Source organism: Trachurus japonicus, chromosome 10, assembly GCF_045865225.1.
Source record: "Trachurus japonicus isolate A0001 chromosome 10, Traja_1.0".
Classification (NCBI taxonomy): domain Eukaryota; kingdom Metazoa; phylum Chordata; class Actinopteri; order Carangiformes; family Carangidae; genus Trachurus; species Trachurus japonicus.
In genome coordinates, this window is record NC_140916.1 from 9,025,351 (window position 1) to 9,046,450 (window position 21,100).

A 21,100-nucleotide genomic window follows, 5' to 3' on the forward strand; every position below is an offset into this window, starting at 1 on the left:
TCCACTTCTTCCTCGATGTCCAAGAAGCACCTGTTAACAAGCAAAGATAGTTTCAGTTTTAAATAGACTTATGTATTGCAGGCAGCATTTGTCAAGGCATTTTCCCATATCACACCCTAATAGACTTATAATCCAAACTTGTTGGATCTCCTTTGATCATTCCGAAAAACTAACCACATATTGGGATCTAAACGGTTACTTGCATGAAAAACATCAAGATTGCTGATCACTGAATTAGAAACCTATACTATAATATGAATTACAAGATCAAATCTGATCTTTATACAATACCTTTAGTGACTGTCCAGCGACAGGATACTCAAGGTTGAAGATGCAATAGCTGCTGAAGAAAGCAGGGTGGGCCCATCACATGTCCCTCGATGGATATCAGCCATCCAGAGGGCTTCATCATGTCACCTGAAATGAACCGATAAAACATCATGTGTTATGAGCACTTTGAGATCTGTTTCAAATATAAAGTGCTCCACAAATGTTCATTGTGGCCATGTAAATTCCTAGAATCAAAATAAAATACTGAGTTAGAAATGTGGATAACAGATCCAAGAAACTTTACCTTGATTGATCAAGGAGGCCGTGCTGGGGAGTTCTGCAGTATTGACGTCCATGGCAGTGGCACATGGCTGTAAAATAGTAAACACACCATAGCAGATATTTAACATTAAATATTGTTCATTGGTCAGAGGTTTCATACAAGGTAATGGCGTCTAATGTAATCACTTATTTTCCATTTTAATAATATTTTGAATAAAAAAAATCTTACATCAGCTTCAAGCATTAAATTCTCCTTCGGCTTTTTGAAGTCCGACATTAGGAGCAGCAGGATGCAGGCAGACTCGTCAGGGTCTGGATCACAGCAGGCCACAACATCTCGGATCTGGGGGACATCGACGTCCGTCAGGGCCGTGGTGGTGTCATTTGAATGTAAAAACATTGACATGACCAAGTAGGGGAAAATAAAAAATGTAAAATTAATTTCACACATATACTGTATATCAGAAAATGTTCTAGCTGGTATGGGATCGATACGGCCGAGGTGTCCCACTTTCTTCAAAAAAAGCCCAAACCCAACTATATGATCAAATGTTGAGTCATTATGACCTTTAGCCTATAATCTTAACACATTAACGCTTTATACGGTTCAGCAAAAGCATGATGTACGGCAGCTAACGTTAGTAGTTGGGTAGCATTAATGAAAAGACAGCTATTAGCAAATGCTATGAGACAACCTTTCGGGCACTTGCTTAAAAAAATATGAAATGTGTCATGCAATATACGTTCATTTGAAAGTAAAAAACCCATAACATTGGAGTTATGCATGCAGCTCACCTTCTCCATTCAGTCCAGAAGAGAAAATGGCATCTTCAGGTTCAGTTGGTTCAGTGCGTCGGTTAGGTGTCATGTGACCATGGAATATTTGAAAAAACAATATTTTACTGTGATAAAACTGTTGAATGCTGTGAAATCCTTGCATGTTTTTACGGTGTTGCTGTGACATTACAGACCTTGTTGTGATATAACAGGAGTTTTTTGATTGCAGTATTTAACTGTAAAATAACAGTTAAAATCTGTAAAATCACAGGATTCTGTAGTTTTTACAGGTATTCATCGGGAAATTACAGGAAAACTTAATTACAACAAGTTACTGTAAAATAATACTGTTAATTATTGTGAAATCCTTGTAATTTCTAACAGTGCAACATTAACCAGTTCTCTGATATTGTTCCACATTGTACTGTAGCTACTTTCATAGCCTCTGAAATCACATTAACTTTTTGCATCTCTCACACTTGCACTTGCTTGTTTGTTGACTTTATAGGTAGGCTTGTCATGTCACATTTTGAATTTCCGTTGCTTTCATTCTCAGCACACTGTAGCAGCTGTCTTTATCTGGCGCCTCAGAAAGAGTAAAGCTATAAAGTGTTATTTGTCCATATAAGACTTGTCTTTACTTACTGGAGTTTAGTTGAAGTGTAGAGTTCAGGAAGTTGATGCAGGAGAACTGACAAAAACTTCTTCAACGTACCCACTCACCCACTGGGCAGTGGTATGATGAGCTCAAACAGATATTACTTAGACTCTATGGAGCTGGCAGAATAAAAAGTCAGTGTACTGTCTGGTTCACCAGAGTGGGACATTTGCCTTCTCACCTGCAGCTCCTCCAAACGATGTCGAGAAGAGTTCAGCTTGGCAGTGGATGTGCATAAAGCAGCTTGAGACATTCCTGGCCGCAGCGCTCTGTAGACACAACCCAGCTTGTAAAGTATTCAAAGATTTGAGATGGAGCTCAGAGCTGGACTTGTCACTGTCACATCCAACGTTGAAGGCCACCACCTTGCTTAGAGAGCAAGGTGACGAAGGCTCCCTGAGCCCCCCTCCACCCCCCCACCAGGTATTCCTGTGTCCCATTAATGAAACACAAAGGGCAGTCGGTTGAGACGGAAAGAGCCAAATTGAATCTGGGGCCTCTGCTTTTGTGTGCTGCATTAACAACTCAATTAAATGCCAGCAAGCATCTGCCGCTATGCCAGTCTGGCATGAATACCTCACCGACTCTATAGTTCTCTAAGAGGGGGTGAGACATAATAACAGAGACAGAGAGAGGGAGAGAGAAAAGAAGAGAAAGAGGATAATGTGCAGCTCCTCTAATCCTCCTCACTGACATACTTATTAATCCTCAAGGTGAGATGTGCTCAGTCACTGCAGGAATTTAGAGAGATACAGAGATACAGATAATATCTGCATGTGCAGACACTCTACTTATAATCTTTGAATAGATATGACAGACAAGAGCTGTGGTTTATGACATGAGGCCCAACAAATAAAAATAACTTAATAGAAATAAGTTAATGTAGAGAGCATGTTAGGAAAAAAAGATTTAAAATAATTTTAAAAAGTAAATAAAATATGCAAATAGCTCTATAATCCAATGCATAATAGAGTAACAGTAATATATGTACAGTATACCAAAGGCTCACTATAAAGCATCAAGGTCAATTTCGCACTAATTCAGCTCACTAAGCTCCTAATAAGAACAAAAAGCTGTTGTCAGGAACCATCTTTCACACCCTCCTGCAGCAACATTATGAAGGTATTAAAGCTCTGAGTGTAACATTGCTGGAGGTTGTGGTGAGACAGAGAGAAAGAAAGAGGGAGAGAGAGAGAGGGGGAGAACACGGGGGAGAAAAGGGAGGAGAGAGCGGGAGGAAGGAGAGACTGCTCATCCCAGACAGGGAGTTCATCCATCATTGGAATCAGTGTGTGCTGTAATTACTGTGTCAAATAGATGGGATGATGCCTGGGAGGAAAGAGTGCGTGTGCGTGCGCTTGTGGGTATGTGTGTGTGACTGTGCATGCATGCTGTGTGTTTGTATGTATGTGCATATATGGGTTTGACTGCACTGGTGTGTGTGAGAGGTTTGCACGAGCTGGTTGTGGTGATGTGATGGTTATGGTGTGTGTGTGTGTGTGTGTGGAGTTACAAAGGGGGGGTACATACATAGAGATCTTCCATGGACACCTTATCTTCATAATCACCCCCTCCTCCAAACACACATACACACACACACACACACACACACACCAAACCGCTCCCTCCTCCACTGTCATCTGTCATCCATAGCCGGCGCTGTCAACTGGCGCTGTCATGCATTGCCAACATCGGGCCGTCAGGAGAGGAAGCCTTAACTCTTTCAGCGGCGGAGCCCTTTGAGGCTTCGGGAGGATGCAGCTATTTAAGGAATGTGCGGCTTAAAGGATGGATGAAGCAACTGAAATGTGGGAAGCGTTGATAATGTGAAGTATTGGCAGTGCTCACGGTTTTTGCCATGGTTGTTGTTTTTTTTTTCCCATCTTTATGGAGGGGTGAATGTGCCCCACAGCAAGACACTGTGTCACAAGACAGAGAATAATGGAGTGTGATTGATGTCGGGTTTTAAGAAACTGATATTGTGTTGAGAAAAAAAGATTTGATACAAGCTCTTGGGTATGCACCAAACTTGTCTCCAGGAAAGATGGTTTTCATGTTGGTTAGCCCTGAATTTAGTGAGTGTGAGTGTGTTTTGTTTGCTAATAGCAGATCAGTCAAAACAGATAAAAGCTACAAGTTAAAGAAATTGTTTTCTATGAAGGAGTCAGGACTACGTCAAACAAACGTTATGGTAACACTTTATTTGACGCCTATCTCTATAAGCATTATAACCATACTTACAATGAGTTATAATGCAGTTATGGCACTGTATCACATAAACACTCATAAATGATCCCAATGCTTTATAACAATAATCGTAACACACTATAAAGCATTTTATCATGACTTATAAGGTCAGGTATTATAATACGTTATAATTGTTAGTAACTCGCTGACAATGCCCACATCGATAATGCATTATAAAAATAGTTATAATGTGTTATAATTGGCTTATAAATGTGTATAACTATCATTATAAACACTAAATCATAAGGCTTTATAACAATAACAATAAGAACACATTATAGAGCATTAAAACTCTATTATAATGCTTCACCTTATAAGCCATTATAAAATGCTCTATGATGTGTTATACTTATTGTTATAAAGCCTTATGAGTGTTTATCATGATAGCTATACAGTACACGTTTATAAGCCAATTATAATACATTATAACTATATTTATAGTGTTTGATCGATTTGGGCATTTTCAGCAAGTTACTATCAATTATAACGTATTATAATACCTGACCTTATAAGTCATGATAAAATGCTTTATAGTGTGTTATGATTATTGTTATATAGCATTATGATCATTTATGAGTGTTTATAACTATAGTTATACAGTGCTTTAACTGCATTATAACTCATTAGTATGGTTATAATGCATTTATAGAGATAGGTGACAAATAAAGTGTTACCAAAATGACCTTCAGGAGAGGATATGAAGAACTATATTTGCTTGTTTTTTTGTTTTTTGTTTTGCAGTGAACATTCAATATTTGTCTGTTTTGAAATTTTGTGATTAAAATCTAAAATCCCTGCATCACTTTTACTTTCAACCTCATTTCACTTGAAAAATCTGAAAAACCCAACCAGCTAATAACAACAGCTTCATCCATTCTCCAAACTGTGCACACTGGTAACGGGGGTGTAGGGCTGGTAGATGAGAGTGAGAGTGGGTGTGGGGGTGTGTGTGCATCTTCCTCGTGTTTGTGTCCTGTCCTCTCGCTTGAGAAGTTATCTGAAAAATGGGGAGCGTGTCCGCGAGCCATATGGCTCGGCGAGAGCGCCGACGAGAGGAGCAGCGGAGCACGTAAAGAGGTGGAAATGGCGTTAGCCGCTTGGCTGCTCATTGTTGGCAATCAAAGTCCTGGTGAACCGGTGAAGAGATGAAAGCGGCGGAGAGGTTCACGAGTCTGGTCACTCTATTTGGAGACGTGACAGATCTGCCCCCAATGGTGGAACCGCTTGATCTGCTGAGCGTGGTGTACAACTTTCCAACGGGTTTCCAATGAGGGAAATCAGTTGACCAGGAGACCAATATCCATCTTAACAAGTCATTTACATGTGTAGTGTCTCTTTTCTGTTGAAAGGCTAAAATTGGTCAGTATTGTAAATAAATGCCCTTGTTTAAGATATATAAATACATGAAATATCTTGGAATAAAGAGTCAACATCCAGAAATATTCAAATATAGAAGGAATGTATTGATTAAGTGAAATTAACACATCATTTAGTAACAACATCTCAAAATAATAGGAGAAAAAGCTTAAGTTGAATGGGTTTCTCACCTGAAATGTGAAACACATCGTGCACATGTTCATTAAATCATTAATTAATGTAAAATTGATTATTATATTAATGGCTTAGCCACAACAGCAGGTCAGTACACCTCATCAACACACAATGAAATCTCATGACAGGTCAACCAGTGAGCTCCTGTGCTCTTGATGCGCCAACAGCAGATGCCACACACTGCTGCCACGTCCTTGAGCAAGGCAGCGCTCCACCACAGCGGAGCCGCCTCTTGTGCTGCCGGTGAGAAAGATTATAATTAATGATAGAGAGCGGAGTGGCTCTCTAATTTGAGAAAACAGCTCCGAGCGCTTCAGAATCCTACGAGCTCACGGTGTCGGCGTGGTGAAGTGACAGCTCTCAGCTCCACCGCTGAGTCTTCCTCATCACCATTGTCTTCGTGCAACCTTCCCCCCGTCTTCCTCTCTGTGGCAGCGCTGCTACACTCAGGGGCTATTAGGGAAATGTAACATTTGGTGCCATATGCTTGCAGGTTGTTTGGGAATAGCGATGTGGCCATATCATGACATGCTGTAGCTTACATTTTGCCAGTTAATTACCGTCATGACATCAAAACTGGAAGGAAACTGCAGATGCTGTGTTGGTAAAAAGCTCTCGGGGAGGAGGGGAGGAGGCTTCAGGGTTAGATCATTAAAGAGTACTCTTCATCAATAAAGAGTTGACTCTGACTCACACAAAGAGTTGCAAATCTTCCTGTTTGTTTAAAGGGGTAGTTCAACATTTGTTACCTTTAATTGTCGGTGCAAACTATTTTTAGAATGGCGGAGCAGAGCCGTTAGCTGCTCAGAGCTACGCTATGGAGGCTCATGGGATTTCTTGGTTTCCCTCATCAAACTCATCAAATACACAATCCAACAACTCCAAAACGCTCTGGTGGACAAGTTGTGACCTGCACATTCACCACGCTATGAGATAATAACAGACAGAGTTGTTTTAGAGGTAAATTCATGCAAAACCGCTGATGCGCGTTCCCGTTGGGGGGAGTTATTCGGCAAGCAGTCTCTGCATTTACCTGAAAAACAGCTCCATCTCATAACGTTTCATTATTACCTCATAGCGTATGAATGTGCAGGTCACAACTTATCCACTGGTGTGTTTTGGAGTTATTGGATAGAGTATTTGATGAGTTTGATGTGGGAAACCAAGAAATCCCATTTGCCTCCGTAGCGTAGCTCTGAGCAGCTCACGGCTATGCTCCACCGTTCTAAAAATAGCTTGTACCGACAATTAAAGGTAACGAACCTACTCAAGAGTATAGGGATTATGGCAATGGGCCAATTTGCTAAAAAGTTGAACTATCCCTTTAACTTACAATACACCTCCAGTTTGTAATATGGTGGTTTTCTGCTCTTAATCAATACTACACACTAGAGGTCTTCACAGGTCCAATTTGATGGACCCGAACCCAAATGGACCCGTGAAAATTGGACCCGGAGCCGACTGGCCCCGAGCTATTATTGTAAATATGAGTTCCGAACCCGAGCCGAACCCTTAAAAACCTGTGGACCCGAAATGCCCGAGTTGCTTTATGATTTAATACAAGTTGTCTAACATTAAATAAAACTTGTTTTTATTAGCTACTACTTTATGTTTCTTACCTAAACGTAGTCTTCTTCCGCTGCCAGCCCCCCCCGGCTATAATGATGTAAACTGAAATAAATCCACGTCGTCATTTTCTTGTTTAGATGGTCATGTACTGTAATCCTTCTTCTTAGCCATTGCTAACACTAATCCACCGGTCATTTCCTCTTGTTTAATTAACGTTATAATTTTGGAGTTTCCATTGTGCTTTGCAGAGCGTAACGTTACCGCGGTAACAACACGCTACGGCAACTTGATTGTTTAACTATTTTGAACCACATTAACCATAACGTTACGTTAATAAACAAACTTTTTAACTGCCCCGAGTCCTGACCTAGGCTCTAACTTTTGCTTGAACTGTCACCTTTGACGTCATCATCAGAGTCGTATAGTTGTTTTGATCACGTGACATAAGTCACACAGGCAGCTCGCAGCCTCACATTGGACGGAAGGGGGAGGGTGGGGGTGATTGACAGCTGTGACAGCCAATCGCCGGGTCCTCTCGGGTACTGTAGGACCCGGCGTTTCACAATAAGAGCCCCGAGACCTGAGACAAACTCCACCGGTTCCGACCCGGCCCCGGAGTCACTTCTTGTGAGTGGACCCAAAACCCGAGCCGGGTCGGGTCGGGTCGGAACCTCGGGTTTTCGGGTTGCCAGTTTTTTAAGACCTCTACTACACACCCATTCATTGCTCCTTGTTCATGCTTACACATGTGGCCTCAGACAGTCTTTAAAGATGATGATGCATGGGCTTGTGGGTAATGGTGGTCAAATTACACTGTTTTTTCAATGTGATTTTATTATGTCGAGCCCAGAATCTATATACAGTATGTGCTGTCATCCAGGGTCGGTGGCACCTACATATGAATCCAGGTGGAAAATAATGTGTATGAACAACACACCAACCAAACCTTGACTTAGATACAGAAACGGTTTTAATAAAGTAAGAATTTTAAATATCAATAATTACATTGTAGTCTACTGAATTAGGTGAGGTTTCCTTGTGATTATTAGAAAACATTGGCCTGATTTTAAACCTGGTTTTCTTACATCTGGAGCTGAACTGGTTTGGTTTCACTGTGACTGTATAAACACACTATAATAATATGTTGAATGTCTAAACGACAGTGATAATGTTCAATTAAGTAGGAGCTGTTATATACTGCATATACTCAGTTCATGGGTGCACACAGGGACTTACATGTCACATGTGTGCAAGTGTGTATAGCTGCATTTAATATACTCCTGCAATGAAGAAAGCCAGCCATGGTCCAGAAAGCCCAGGGGCTATTTATAGTGGGCAGCAGGCTGAGTGGCAGACTTCTCTTAATCAGCATGCTACTACGAGAGGTAATTTAAAGACGCCTCGCCGCTGACAAGAATTAAATTGTGTTTTGATTTTCTCATTAGCCTAATCTCTAGCGAGCCTCGTTATTGTGTAATTTTCCTGCCTTGACACGACATCTTGTTTTGGGCGATGACAGCCGTATGCCGCTGTTTTGGGGACAGGGGCAAGGGGTGGCAGCGGCGGGGGGGTTATTCCGTGGTGACAGCTCGAAGTTATTTGGTTGGCTGTTCCCTTCTAGCACACCTCAACCCCCCCTTCTCCTCCCCTCCCCTCCCCCTCCTCTCTCAACACTCACACACGTAAATACAAATATACACAAACTGCCACCACTTCCAGCCACGACTGATGGGGGGGATAGTTGACGTTCAGTAGCTGCAGGGAGTGTTGAGGTGTGTGTGTGTGTGTGTGTGTGTGTGTGTGTGTGTGTGTGTATGTGTGTGGTGTGTGTTCAGTCAGCAGACAAGTGTGCAAATGAACTTCTCAATGTCACTTTGTGGTTGAAGGTCCATCACTTTAGCAGCCAACACACCTCTGCATCAGTCTGGAGTCTGATCCATGAGATTCATTAGAGCTAATTGTTATTCATGATTATTATTCATGATGGTTAAAGGCAGATTTCTTGGCATTAAATGCACTGCAATTTAGGACAAGACTTTAGCCTCTTGAGCTCATCTTTACTGTCCACTTTTTCACATTTCACTACTTTCCATACCTTGTTTTTACTATCAATTATATACAGTACATTTCCATTAGAAAGGCTGTATAACTGACTGACAATAATGCTTATCCTTGTTTTTCATTTACTTCCATCCCTCAGGTTGTCAGATAAATTCTGTGAGAGCTAATTTGCCTTGTTTTTTTTATTTGTAATATCTGTCATGGAATTTCTATATTAAGTAAATAGCCAGACTGGATATTTATAGCCTTTGTTGGCATTTGTGAATTTGTGTGTAATGAAGTATGAAACGGCTCAGTACAGGCTGACACTCCGTGGACACACTGGGATTAAAATACTGACAACAGACTGTGTTTTCTAACCCCGCTGGCTGTTTTTCATAGAGTCTTGGCAGAAATCTGGCAGAGGGGATAAATCACATCCTTTAGTATCCTGGATTCTTTTTCTCGCCGCAGGTTTCTTGTCGCCAGTCTTTAGCAAGCCAAATGTGAAAGCTGTGACCCCGCCGCTGCTCCCCACACCTGTTGTGTTGAATCTCGCTGCGAGTCAAAGTATTAGGCAAAAAGACGGGGCACAAAGACATCACTTGACTGGAAAGATAGCAGCTTTATTATGGGTCTGGAAGTGAAAGCAGTTGATGCTTGTGTTGCATCAGCTTCAGCCAGAAAATGTAGCTTGATATGTCTTTTTTCTTTTTTTTTTTTAAATTATTGTTTCTGCGTAAGATTGCAGTATTTAGATATAATTGGAAAGGGACTCATCAGGTGTGGATTATTTAACCATTTCTCCCATAACATGCTAATGAGCCATAAGTCCCAGCTGTAAACTGAAGATCGATCCGTGAAAGTCTTTTACGTCATTGTCGTATTTTTCGAATTCAGTCTTCAGCGTCTGACGAGGAAGCTGTCGAAAGAAACCAGTGAAATATCCCCACTTTGTTTTTCACACTTTCATACATCAAAGTCGGGGGAGGAAGCCCCGAGTCCGACAGGGTCACAACCATCCGAACGATTTATCAAAGTGAACAATGGTGTGACTTCATCGAACCATCCGATGCCGCATTCGCTGTCATCGCCGCAGCCTTGGTTCCCACACCTCCGAGACGAGACGGACGAGAAAAAATGAGTCCTTTGACACATTTTACAGAAAAGAGTGGGGCCCAGTCTTTTTACAGAAGTCCTCATCCTTCTTTAAGCGTATCCTGTTTGGGTGAAGCGGGTCGAGCGCACTTTGACCCTGTTGGAGCTCTCGGGGTTCCTGTCAAGGCTCCTGTCAGGAACTGGGCAGCAACATGAGGCATCGCCGCCGTCTCGTGCCTCATTTTTAAACTCATCTCTGCTTTGGATTACAGCATCGCCCGTCTTATTTTTAGTTTCTTTGGGGAACAGACGCCTCTAAAGAGCTCCAATTAGTCCCTCCAGCAGAGATAAACACATCCTTCTAACGCCATTTATCAAAGAGGCCTCTTCTTTAACATTTCCTCCTCTAATTACGACGCAATAATAATCAACTCTAGTTCACCAGATCTTAGATTAAAGACTTTTTTAATGTTTAAAAAAGGAAATATAAAGCAAAAATGTTGTTAAGATACTGTAAATTATCTGCGAGCTTCTGTGGACATCGTCCATTTCACAGTTTCCAACTATCCCTCTCTCTCTCTCCCTCTCTCTCTCGTCTGCAATTTGCATAAAAATGAGCCTGCCTCGTGCAAGAGTGATACAACATCTGTGCTGATCAGAATTAATTGAAATCTGTAATGTTGTGCAGCCGTGCTAATTCGCCGTGTTACTCGCAGCATATAAAGAAGCATTATGCTATTTAGGGACGTCTATTCACTTCCCCTGATTGAGACACGAGCTAAACGCTTAACCGTGCTGCAGCAGTGACGGCTGCACGGTTTGCAGGCCTTCTAGTGTCACATACCACTAATTAATATATATATTCAAGGTGTTTAGACACAAACTGTTTCAGCACCATCACCTGCAGGAGGACTCAGACTCTGTAAAGTAATCTGATTACCTGCACTAACAGTTTGAAGTATCTCTAATCTGATTATTGTTTCCTCATCTCGGGTAATAATAGATCCAACATCTTTGTTTGATGACGAATGAGATCCTGCTTCAATCACTCTGCACTGACATGATATTTACATAATATACAACCTGCATGTTACCTGATGCCTCCTACTGTGCAGATTAACAGCGGTGTTAATAATAGTTTACTAGCACAGAACAGTCAGACAGGCACTCATGGATCCTGTATAATGAAAATAAACCTGTCTGTCTTTCTGTCCGGGTCATGTGAGTGAGTGTGTGTCTGTGTGTGAGTTATTGTTTTGTTCTGTCTGCTAAAGGTTTATAAAATCCTCATAATATTTTGATGTGGTATCTTATCTTGCAAACAAAACCACCTTTGCCTTTGCGTGTAACGAGCTGCATTACAGACGGTGTCTGGTTAAAGCTCCTGCTTTATACAGTGTCATCTAAATAAATTGGTGATTTATGTCAGAATATGCACCATTAAACACAGCATCAACTATTTTCAGATGCTCAGGTCTTGTCTTACCACACGGCCCGGCGGTAGAGGACACGTTCAGCAGACAACAGCCAGGACAAGAGCTTCTGTTTCACCACGGTAAAACGTACACAATTAGTATTGATAAACTAAAAATGAAACGATCTGTCAGATTATTCCCAAAAAACTAACAAAACCACCTCGATCTGCAAATTGTTGCCTGCAGAAAGACTTGTAAAACACCCTTTCAGCTCAATGATAAAACCCAACATGGACGCGTCCCCCAGAGTAAAGCCGTATACCTGCCACTTTTCCTCCACTGACAACAAGACAAATCTTCGCAGTAAACATTTCACTTCTTACATATGAAGCAAAACAAATCCATCTCATCATCCATCAAACCCTAGTTCATATGATCTGAATGAAGACAAGCTGCTGGTGCACAGATGGCTGCACACACAGTCGTACCTGTGACACTGTAACACCGTGGGGGTCAATGGGACAATCGCAGCTATTTATTCCGGCTTAATCGGGAAGAAGAAGCTCGTGGAGGAGGACGGGGGTTTGGAAGCTGCATGGGGAAGGGGTTTGCCTGCCTGCCTCCCTCCCCGTACAACTAACGGGATTTGACTCTTAACCCGCCGTGTGCATTAGGTGGGCGATGATCTGTAAAGCTGTGCTCCACTGGGGTACGCTAGCGAGTCTCTTTTACACCGTGATCTATTGCCCCGCTTTAGCTCCGACGATCTATCACACGGAACTGGCAGTAACGGATGAGAATGATCTGCTGGAAAAACTCTCTCATTTGTCTCTGTCGCAGCCAGTGAACTAGAGGAGACGCTAATACAGGGAGACGGCCCGGGGAGGGGATATAATTATGTCTCGGCACTCTTCTGCTCGCTGGCTGAGTATGGGAGGCATATTAGGATATAATAAAGCCAGGCCTCGCTTCCCTTCTCTCTGATTTTTTTTTTCCTCCCCTCTTTGATTTCTCTTTTTTTCTTCTTCCACTATATTTTTCTCTTGCACCCGATATCTCTCAACCTCTGTCTCTTTATGTGTCTCTTGTCATCCACCTCTCTGTAGTCTCTCCACCACCCACCTCTCGCCCCCTTCCACCAGAATGAATGGTTTTGCCAGTTTTGCTTTGTTTTTTATATACGTTTAATATGTTTTCTTCCTGTCGACAGAAAACCTTCACTATACCCACTGGTGATATTATACAGTAAAAAACAGAAGCTATAGTGATTCAGGGGTTGTGATTATTTGGCATCACAGGTTTTTCCTATAATGTGGACATCTGTATGCTTCCGTATGCTTCACTCGCCTTTATGCGAAACAGAATTTTATTCTTTTTTGAGATTTAATTTTTTATTGTTGTTGTTTTATAATCCTTCTAGACCATATGATGGTTTATTGGTCTTTTCCACTGAAGCCTTCTGTCTGTGCTGTAACCACAAGTCAGGAATCTGCAAAAAAAAAAAACACAATAGAGGAGCAGTTTAGGACCACAGAAATAGGCAAAACAAAACAAAAATAAATAATAAATCACAAATTAGAAGTGGAAAAGGACCAAATTACAAGTAAAAACCAAAAGGTCAGGGTTGATACTGGTTGGAAACATTTTAAACTATGATGCCATACAAATGAATGAGGTACAGGTCATTATATATTTTATCCTCTTGTCCTGTTTGTCTTCAATCCCATCATGCTTTCCTGCGATTTCTGGTTTAAACTATTTCTGTTCATTTTGTGGAGGCAAATGAGTTGTCTATTCGAAGACCTTTTTGCAAAACTTTATGAACCTCCAAACAGAAATGATTCATCCAAATCATATGATAATGATTTGCCTTTTCGAGCCCACACTGTCGTCTGCAGTTGTAATATTTGGTGCTGTGACTGTTATGAGCCGTAGTAATGAAGGATCTGAAGAGATTAAGAAGAGAGACTTCTGCAGTTGTCTCGTTTTGTTTCCAAGGCTTTAACTTTTCAAAGCAAACGTCTCCTAGCCTTCGTTTCATCATGAGAAATAGTCCTTTATTAAAACAGATGTTCGGCAGGCAGAATAATTTTTGAGGTTTTACAGATAAATTCAAGATTCTGAAGCCTGAAACAAATGCAGCAGCGGTGAGACAGGAAGCTTCACTTCAAACACGAGTTTCAATAAATTCTTGGCTTAAAACTGAAAACCTGGAGCACTGAGGCGGCTTAGAGGAGATAACCTACGACCTCAGCAACATAAAATGATCTTAACTATGTGTTGTCATTGGGTCTCATGGCAGGGATACCTTGAAACCTCAAAAATGACTGAGTGGCGTTATCTTTTCAAAGAAACCCTGAAGCATTGCACAACGTTTTGATTCGTTTTAACAGCAACGGCTTATGCAACTTCACAGACATCATGCATGAATGAAAACCAGCACTTGTGCATGATTTATACATTCAGGACCTTCATCATTTACTACAACTGTATCATATTCTTTTATTTCAACATATGAGTGGATGAAGAGGAAGAAGAATTAAGTTATAAAAAGGAAAAGTGCAGCTGAGAGTTGGATCTGCGTCCGGATCAGGATCATGACTGAAGGTCTGTTATCACTTAAACACAGGATGTAATCGACAATGGAATTTTTATTTTACAAATTCCAGACATGACAGTTTCACAGATGCAATAAATAGATGACAATCATGAAGGCAGTTATGTGCAAATAGCGGAACATCTCCAGGTGATCCCCGCTGCAGCAGCCGAGCTACGGTCGAGTCAACAGGCTTTTTTTTTTTTATTGGAGAGAGGAACAAACACAGAGGACTTGCAGCCAGCTCTCCTCTGCGTCTGGCCATCCGGCATGAATTGCATTTCTCTCTGGGTTCCAGTTTGGATTTGGTGATAACTGCTGAGGCCAGGCAGCACTTGGACTCCGACTGCAGGCCGAGGACCGCGCCAGAGCTGTTGCCTCCCATCTGGGTCGGGGTAGACAAGGTTACAGGCATCACTTCAAACCCAAACACCAGGTGGACGCCAAACAGAGGCTTTTTTTTTTTAAAGCTGAAATAACATGTAAAATATTTTTAAATGAACCCTTTTCTTGGTAACTGATGGCAATTTCCAGGGAAGGTTTTTGATGTTCGATGCTCTAGACATTTTTTTTTTTTTTTTGGAGCTGCTCTTCCTCAGGTCCAGGAAGTGATGCTTTTTTAAAGACAAACAAATGAGGAGGTTTGTGTGAGATCAGAGAGCTTCTGTGTCCGTACAGACAAAAACAAAGACAGGACAGGATGTAAAACTCCCAATGAAATGATGCTGCAGCGCTGCGCATCCCCAGGTGACCAACAGGTGATCAGTAAGAAGTGCAGAAAGAGCATCAAACACACCGCCACAATAAAAGTTTGCAGGTGTGGGTAAAATAACACAATTTATACAAACATAAAAAGAAAATAAATTCCATTTTTAACACTGTCCAGTCTGTGTTGCAGCTACCGGTTAACCTTCAAACAGATTAAGTGCCTATTGTAAGTGTCTTGTTGGAGGGAAGACATCCGCAGCCTGCTGGTGAGTCAGCTGCCCCGTCGCCTAGTAAAGCTCCTGCAGGCAGGAAACAACCACTGTGTTATGGGTATAGCTCCTTCCTAAAGCATGGCACAGAGGCACACAGGAGATCTGCAGGATGTGTGTGTGAGTGTGTGTGTGTGTGAGAGAGAGAATATGAAAGTGTGTATGCATTTGTGCATGTACCATTTGTACTTCTGTGTGTATGTTTTTCCATGTATATGAGCATTTGTGTGGCTTCATAGTCATGCATCTCTTTGAAAATGATTTTTTCGGGGTCACATGTGCGTTTGCTTGTGTTTACTGTGTTTTGATTGTGTAGGTGTTCTCCTCAATCTCCTCATTTTTGCCTATATAACATTGATTATGCACTTAATCTCCTTTTTTCAAAGATTTTTTGTTAGCCAGAAATCTGTATTGTTTGTAATTATTAAAGGGGTGGAGCTCTTGGGCTTGGTTCCCTCCTTGCACCATTGAACTTAAATGTGTGCAAAATAAAAAATCAAATCAAAATCAAAATGCAGCCTGTTTAAAAACCGTCTGTGTTACTACTTCTGTCATGTTTCAGTGAAACGCTCATTTTCTTCATGCTTCCTGCAGACGAGCAGTGACACATCGTTTTGATTCAGTAGTCTGGTTTCTTAGCGCTTTGCACACACAGAAAAAAAGTTATGAATTACCGTTCCCGCTGAGTGATGTAAATAAAAATGAAAATAAAATTCCAATTTCTCATCTTGTGATATCACTCCAATTAAAAATGACGATGGATTTCCAGTTAGGAACCGGCTCCCTCACAGAGATGAATTATTTTGAAATTCACACTTCCTACGACCTACGACGTGAGTTCACAATTTCAAATTGCACATTAAGCAGGTTAATGGAGACTCAACACACCTGGTGCTGGGTAACCTCTGACCTCTAGCAGCTGCAGCAGTTATGATGGAAGCAAAGGAATAAGTCAGGTGACGTTACACAGAAGAGAACGACCAAGTCCAGGTTGAGGAGGTCAGATTGGACGGATGCTCTGAGTCAACACTGAAGTTTCAAGCAAGACTCTGCTGTTTGTTTCCCGTGCAAGGTCATATAGTCACTCAAGTCTGTGCGAATGAAACCAAATCATCTTAATTTTGTGTTTTTGTTTTTGTTTTCCTTCTCACGCACTTCAACCAAAACATTTCAGCAGAACAGCAGAAATCAGAGGAGACACAAATTCTGAGCTTCTGCCTGTTGCTGATCTGATTATTTCAAACCACAGATTGATTCTGCGAGGACACCGGGCAGTAAATTCATAACTGATCGATTATTAACTTAATTTCCTGTAAAATAATTCCCCACGTGTAGAAGCTAAATAACACATTAATTAATAATTAACAAATTACAGAAAGGGCACATGGATCAGTCATATAGCTGCACTACCGGCCTGCGTGGACGCACTTTACCTCGCGCACCGTCCACTCGCTTTGACCGACTCATTGTTGTGTGTCATCTTCCATCATTCATCAACATGTCTCTCTCCTTGCTCCACACCTCCACCCCACTTCCTGGGCATTTTGTTAGAAAAAGGTCATATGTGTGATTCATTTCTTCTTTACAAAGGTCTTCAAGATGTTTGTGGACATTACACAAGCGTTGCTGGAAATCTTACACACCAAGAATGTTCGAGGAAGTTTCTAATCAAACTATTTGCATGTGTTTGGCTGAATGTGAATGAAGTGAGAGATTAAAACCAGCGCCATCGGTGATAGAAAAACACAGTGGTCCAGCAAAAAGTATGATAACAAAAAACAGATTGTTGTGAAGTGTTAAGTACAGCGGTCTGAGGCAGCAGATGACTGAACGTCAGAGAGCTTCACTGACCTGAAGGTTCCTGATCAGGTCAGTCAGAGATGTATGAGAAGAAAAAGATTAAAGGACATTTGGGAAAATAAGAGAAATGATCATGTCCTTCATAGACTCACTTTCATTTTTACCTCCAAACAAAGTGGTGACTGACTGTCAGCTTGTTTACACACTGCGTGATCATCTGACTTCTTGTATTTCCTGCAATGCTGGACCTATTTATAGCAACGTTCCTGTGTTTCCAGAGCTTGGCAATAACTTTGGGGTGTTCAGTGTTATCATACCTGACAGAGGCAACGGCCAGAGCTGCAAAACTAACAACAAACAAACAATACGTGTCGTTATGAGCTGGCCTTTCTTAAATCTGCAAAATAATGTTATTTATATGAAATTGTCAGTGATTTTCATATGTTCTCATATCTGCATATTAACCCACAGTCAACAGAGGTGTAGGTGAAGTGAAGCTGCCCATTAGTGTGCAGTAAAAGTCTAAATGCTGCTCTGTTTCAACAGCATGCATTAGCCCCGGGAGTGACTGGGAAACCCTGTGTGTTTCCTGCCTCTCCTATGGGTCAAAGCTGCAGCCGCCTGCAGCTCTGCACAAGATAAGCTAAGGAGAGATAAAAGACGGATTCATGTGAGAAAATTGCACATGAACTGCCGTTGGTGAGTAGAAGAAAATAAATGACATCATGTGTTTCTACACAGACACACGGGCCACACAGAAAATTATATCACACTATAACATGTTAGATCAGAAATGAGCTGAGTTTTAATAACATCTATATTTGTGTTTATTGGCTGCAGGTTACTGGGGAGTTTTCATTTGAGCGGATCAGTTTCCTCTGGTTCTACATTTGCAGCCCAGTTTCAGTTCAACGTTGCTGCTGAAGTGGCATCGACTCGGAGGTAACACTGATCCTCAAACCCCATCTCCACGCCTTGCACTTGACCCGAATGTGTCCTCGGAGATCAACAGTCAATTAAAGTGCCCCTTCATATTTTTTTTTTTGTGTTTTACCCCGAGAGTAGAGAGGAGCTCAGTTTAGCCTTCTGCACTGCTACTCCGCTAATTGGAACCAGGATCTGTAAAAATGGGAACTTAAGTAAAACATGCCATAAAATTCTGAAGGCTAACCATAAACTAACCAATTTCTTTCATTCTTTTAAAGGGAACTCTAACTGAAACCTCCACGTAAACTTTTACGAGGATCCCTGGGGTCACCCGTAAACCCGTTAATAGAGATGAGATATGAGCGGGGCGCTTGGGCCTCCCATTTCGTTTGCATTTCTTTCTCTTTTTTTTTTTCTCGTCCTCCTGTTCCATTGCATTCTTGGAAGAGGTCAAATGCTGTTCGGAGGCAAACACTGCCAAGACTACGCTGCTGTTGTTTTTTAATTTTTTTTTATTTTATCAAAGAGCAGTACCGTATGAACATCAGAGCGGATGAGCGGCGGCACGTTCGAGGCCCCTCTGGTCCCTTTTTACGCCGATTGTGCTCTTTTGCGTCCGGCTGGTTTCAAACCAAGGTGGGAACGGTGCAGAGGTGTGAAAAGGTGAAGCTCACACTGTTTTAGTGGCCGTCGTGCAGCGAGGTTTCTCTTTCATGTTCGGCTTCAGACACTTCATTAGCTTCACTCACCACATGATTGCACGTGTTCAGATACATACGTTAGTTTTTTTCTGTCTTATTTACAAAAAAAAAACAATTTTCACTCAATTAATACAAGAAAAATCTGCACTAAATTGAAGCACATAATAGACACAAATAAACTCCACAATCACTGTTTCTCTAATGCAAATTGGCTCAAACAGTGGTTCAAATCTTAACCGGCACTCGTCCGGCAAAAAGAGTGCTAATAACTTTACAGCGTAAAAAGACTGAGGAGGCCTCTGGACAATAATAAAAAAAAACTGAAGAGACAAAAGTCTCTGTGTGAGGCTTCTGGCCAGCCTGTAATGCTAAACCAGTCCGAAGAGACTCTTTCTGGTAGCGTTAAGTTTATTCTGCAATATCAAACACATACTGTGGTTTTACATGGTATTGTTATTAAACGCTGCAACTGTTATGCTAATGACTTTGACATTTAATTTCCTGATTAGTGCCTTTATTAAAGATAATAAACTCATTATGTTGTGGTCTCTCTGACCTTACAGAGTCTCAGTCCAAGTAAAACACGTAAGAGAAAAAAAGAAAAGAGAAGGAAAATAAAAAGAGGTCTGAGCTGTGGTGGGAGCCATCATCTGCTTAAACGCCGCAGCCTCGGCCTCTTTGTTGCTCTACTCAGTGTTGAGCTGTGTTTCATATCCCGTTGAGACTAATGAGAACAGTCCTGGGATCTGTTGCGGTTATTTTGACAAATTGAGCCTGTAGTTGTTTTTCCTCTTACGCCCCCATATATCGCAATCTAAATCACTACTCTTACTGTAACAGAGATGATTTGGATCTTTTTAGTTTTCTGCTTTCTGGGACTGAATTGTAAGACGGAGCATTGTAACCACATATCCTGGGAGTGAAGTAAGTGGTCTCTTACTCACAGCAAATCTATTAGCACAGGAATGATGGCGCTGCTGAAAAATCTGACAAAACAATTGGTTAATTTTACAAATGATAATGATTTTTTTTAAGGCAGTTGGACCCCTCCGGGCAACCAAAATATAGACCTCGGTAAAACGTCATGTCACAAGAGTTCATGAGTCTGTGATGCCTTTGGTCGACAGGACAGCCGGCCACATTTTTTAGTGCGACGCTAATGTCTCAGGTTACGCTGTAGCCCGAGCCAAGCAGCGGCCTGAGACCACCCTTCAATTAATCTTACCCTTGTAGCGGCTTATAATTTGCCATTACAAAAGCCATTAAACCTGGGGGCCTGATTCTGAGCTCCGGGGACCGCTGCTTTGGGGAGGAGGGGGACGCGGATCGGACAGACCTCCAGTTGGCCCCTTGGACCCTGGACGAGCCCCCTTCTCGAAAAAGAGACAGGTACTTAAAAACAGGGTGAAAAGATCACCTTAAAGAAAACAAGGATGATTAATGGGGAAAAACGAGGGCCCTTTAGGTTGCTTTCATCTGGGTCTGATTCAGACCTTCGCTGAGCCATTAACCCAAAGGACAACTGTCCACCACCGGCCTGAGAAATGAATCCACCGACGCCCCGTCCAGACTAATGATGCACCGGCGCAAAAGTTGAGTCACTGATGAAAATTTTGAGTCAAGGGGGGTTTTTTTTGGTGGGGTGGGGCGGAGTGTGGGTTGTGTGTGTGTGTGTGTTTTTCCTCTGAAATCCACTGATCATGTGTGATTCAGTAAACAGATGCTGATAACGCTCCTGGATGTGAAGTTCACATCCTGCATGAGAACACTTCCTGCTATTTTTCCATAAATCTGATCACTAATACAGAGATATTTCACATATTATACAGCAAATAATGGAACTCTTCACTTTTATTGGACCGAGTAGGACGGGCGGTGTCAGGACAGATCTCCGTCATGTGGATCACAGACTCAGATCATGTAAAATGTCTGATTTTAAACAAAGAAGGACGTTCAGATGACGACTGAACTCTGGACCAACGTGTGTTGTAAATACTAGTTCCTTGGGAGGCTGCATCAAGTTTGATGCTTTTGCATCAGGAGGTCGTCCAGGGTTTGGAGGGTCGGTGGTTTGATTCCTCCAGGGCTTGTTTCAAATTGTCCTGGATGAATCATCAGCGTGTGTGAGTGTGTAGAGAAGACTGTGCTAAGTGCAGCTTCTTCATCTACATCCCAGCGTTGCCAATTTTTGC